Raw genomic sequence first — 4357 nt, 5'->3', positions numbered from 1 at the left:
AAGTTTAATCATGTATTTGTTATTATCAATCATCTTAATGTTTATCACTATGCTCATTATGAGCTAAACTCCTTTTACCATCTAAAATCTATGAAGAAGCTTTGTTTTACTTGATAATTAACCAAGACATGTGATGTAGTCTAGTAAAGTACATGGTTATATTACAATTATCTTTTGATGAGAAGTGTTTCACCATCTTAAATCACTAAATCAAAGTTGGTGGTTGTCAATATCTTTGGCAATCGTTCATGATCAATTCATGTTCTTGAAAGATAGAAATACTTTGATACATTATCGAAACATGGATCCTTATATTGAACTTAGAAATGATGAGATATAAGTTATGGTGTATTTTTCTAAACCTTGGTAATTCGAAAATGGCTTTGCTTAGGATATCAAATTAGTTAAAGAAACCATATGTTAACGGAATGTGTAATTATAACCTACATAAATCAACCAAGGGGAGGTTGTGTGATGAACTACAATCACCCGAAGTTGTTAGAATTGGTATTTGATAAATCGAAGTCAATCATAATCTTTCAACTTTACAAAACTACTTGTCAACTCAAATCGACATCATTGAGATGGTATGACATTAGGAAATGGTGAAATTTAAAATGCGCATACCATCTCCTTAGTGCCGAAGATGCTCACTTAAGGCTTAAGGAGCTATCTATCATATATTGCTACGGAAAGTTAATCACATGTCTACATATTAATTATCAATGCTAAAATGGAGTGGATTCTTGATCTTAGATGGTAACCTTCGCATAATTGAACAACTTGTTTAGAATCTCTTTTCTCGGTCACCTATATATTATATATATAAGTATTTATATTTTATAAAAAGTTTAAAAATCAACCCCAAAAATGATTAAAACCTCCGATTGAAGTAAAACAACGATTTATTATTAGAAACTTTTGTATCCACGGATCGATACTTGGTTCTTACCAATACTATTCTACATATACGATAGGTACACTTGTCTGTTTTGTGTGTGTTTAGTCTTTGTAGAAATCACTTTTATAAATTTAAAACACGATCTTGTGCAAAAGCAAATCATCCAACCTCATATAATTTTAAGACGCACGCGCACAACGCATCAAAGTTTTTGGCTTCGTTGCCGGGGATACACGGTACGTTTCTAAGAACAATCCAAGTTTTAATTTAATCATTGTCTATAATTGTACAAATTTTTAATTTCTATTTTATTTTATCTTTAATTTTTACTAAATATTAAACTATATAATTTTACGGCTAGCCTACTTTTTACCTTTAGTTACCTTACTTTACTTTAGCTTAATTAACTTAGACATTAGTTTAGTTTAAAATAGCTTAGCCTAACTCGTAGTTTAACTTAGACTAACTTTAGATTAACTTTAGCTAACTTTTACTTTAGTGTAATTTTGATTTAGCCTCATGTATGTCCTCTACTTTTGAGCCCGAGCTTGTTTCTCCAATTTCTAACCCGTACGACTCTTTCGTCGACGAACTTGTAAACGGACTACAGAAACCGCAGAAACAATCAAAGACGAATCAGTAGACGCCACCGCATCAGGAGAAAATCAAACCGAATAATGATGGCGGCCCAGAACAATGAGCCGAACATGAGCCAGTATGCCAAGCCAACTCTCGAAGGCTATGGCAATGGAGTGGCTCCACCCGAAATTGCCGAAAATTTCGAAATCAAATCTAGCACCATTCATATGGTAGGAAATTCAGTTCAATCTCATGGTCTCCTCGACGAAGATCCTCTTTCTCACATATCTCGATTTCTACGAATCTGCGGAACTTTTAAAATCCAAAACTGTTCAGACGATCAAATCAAACTCAAACTCTTTCCTTTCTCTCTAAGGGGCCAAGCCCTAGAATGGATAGAATCTATTTCCTTTGGTTCCATTACCACTTGAGACCAGATGGTTGAACAGTTTCTTCTCAAATATTTTCCGCCTGACAAAACTGCCAAATACCGAGCCAGCATTACCGAATTCCGGACCGATGATGATGAATCGCTACACGCAGCATGGGAAAGATACAAAAGTCTTCTAAGAAGGTGCCCACATCATGAACTGAGTGTGTGGTTACAAGTCCAAACTTTCTTTGACGCACAATCTAGTCAAAACAAACAGGCCATCGACCAGATCGCTGGTGGAGACTTGGGATCCAAATCACCTAACGAAGCATTTGAAGTCCTGGAGAAAGCCGCAAAGAAGAGTTTCGCTTACAACCCACCAAGATCTACACCTACCCATAAAGGAATACACCACGTTGATTCCAACACTCTTGTCACAGCACAACTTGAAGCTCTTTCTAAAATATTCGAACAACTTCAAGACGAACTATCAAAAACCAGACTCACCTGTGACACTTGTAGAGGAAGTCATAAGACGAGTGACTGTAAACAAGTCATTATGGCCATGGAAGAAGTCGATTTCATCGCTCAACAGAACAACGCTTTCAGCAATAACTACAATCCAGGATGGAGAAACCACCCGAATTTCAGCAGGAAAGATGGAGGTAACACTCAACCTTTATCCGAATTCGAAAAGAGACCTATGATTCAACCCTTCCAACCTAAACCTCAATTTCAAGATCAAAGTTCTAGCAGCCATCAAAACCCAAGCTACTTGAAGATCGAAGAAATGCTAATCCAATTAATGACCAAAACAAATGAAGCAGAGAAGAAAGCCGATTCAAGAGCTGTTGATATCAGCGGAGTATTATTAAAACATGAAGCCGATCTCAAAAGTCAACAAGCATCACTTCAGAACCTAGAAACCCAAATTGGAGAAATTGCCTGACAATTATCCGAAAGACCACCTGGCACTCTTCCAAGCAATACAATCACCAACCCGAATGCGACCGCTAACGCCGTCACACTCAGGAGTGGTACAACCACTGTTGTTCCACCAACTTTAGAGAAAAAGTCTCCTGATGAAACGCATGAAATACTGAACCCAACAAGCACAGTACAGCCTAAGGAACCAGTCCGAACCTATGTTCTGCCTATTCCATACCCTGGAAGACTGAAGCAAGAGCGATTGGAAGCCCAGTATGGGAAGTTTCTAGAACTTTTTAAGTAACTCCATATCAACATCCCTTTTGTCGAAGCTGTCGCTAAAATGCCAAAATACGCCAAGTTTCTCAAAGAAGTGTTGACAAACAAAAGGAAGATGGAGGATCTCTCGCATGTCACCCTAAGTGAAGAATGTTCAGCTATCCTCCAAAGCAAGCTACCGACAAAGATGACCGATCCAGGGAGCTTTACTATCCCTTGTCTCATAGGAAATTTATCTGTTAGCAATGCCCTAGCTGACCTAGGAGCTAGTATTAATTTGATGCCTTATGCGGTTTTTGCAAAACTAGGGATAGGAGAACCAAAGCCCACCCGCGTGTTGTAGTACTTTTGCATTTGTCGCTTGTAGTTTTCTTCACGCGCTGCGGCTAAGTCTCTGCGTTCCTCGGTTAGCATAAGTGACAAACAGTACTAGAGCATGCTCCTCGTACTGTTTGTCGGTGAGCTGTCACCCTGTGATTGGTTCATGGGCTGCTTTGGTCAGATCTTGTCTATTTTGTCCATACCTTGGCAGGTATAGTACAAAAGATCTTCCAGAAGCATTCGGACTGGCTCATTTGGGCGGGAGTATTCCCGCCTTGCTCATTCCTTCAGGTGACACTGAATTATTTAGTGCCTTGTGCGTGTAGCCTTGCTATTATTGCGGGTAGCCTTCCCTGATGGCTTGTATCCGCAGCTGCGGGGACAGGCGGGGTACTTCACCATTGGGAGGCTTTCCCTGCGTGAACAGCTGGCGTACTGCGCGTAAGGTCTTCATCTCTGAGCATGGTGGGTCCTGCGGAACCAGTTGGTCCTTGCGCAAACGTCCCTCTTCAAGGTGAGTCTTGCGGGTCCATCTGGTATTTTACCTTCACTAGCTATTTCTCTCAATAGACACTTATATTCAGAGCAATCTAGTCTGATTCTCACGCCGGAGAGTGGTCACAAGGAGGAACCCCCCCCCCCCCTTCTCAGTGATGAGCTCACGGTGTCTGTTTTGCAGGTCATCTGAAGAACATCCTTCTTTGCCGGACCTAACCCTCGTAGGAAACATTACTTAACCCCCAGATTATCCATAATCTGCCCGGAGTCACTTAGTGTTTCTTCAGTTATAAATTTTATAAATGAACATGCATGTTGTAGTTTACTCTCCACTATTAATTAAATCTACTATTAATGTTTTGTTTGATCAAAATTTTAGTTAAATTTATTAAGTGAAATTAGTTTATATCTAGTTATCTACTCACGTCAAAATTCGATTGTTAACCAAGTTAACAAACCTTGTTTTCTAGTAACAAAAT

The sequence above is a fragment of the Bidens hawaiensis genome, unplaced genomic scaffold (assembly GCF_021521415.1).
Source record: "Bidens hawaiensis isolate Kalapana, Puna unplaced genomic scaffold, B.hawaiensis_p1.1 tig00003362_1, whole genome shotgun sequence".
In the NCBI taxonomy this organism is placed as follows: Eukaryota; Viridiplantae; Streptophyta; class Magnoliopsida; order Asterales; family Asteraceae; genus Bidens; species Bidens hawaiensis.
This window is presented reverse-complemented; position numbering follows the sequence as displayed.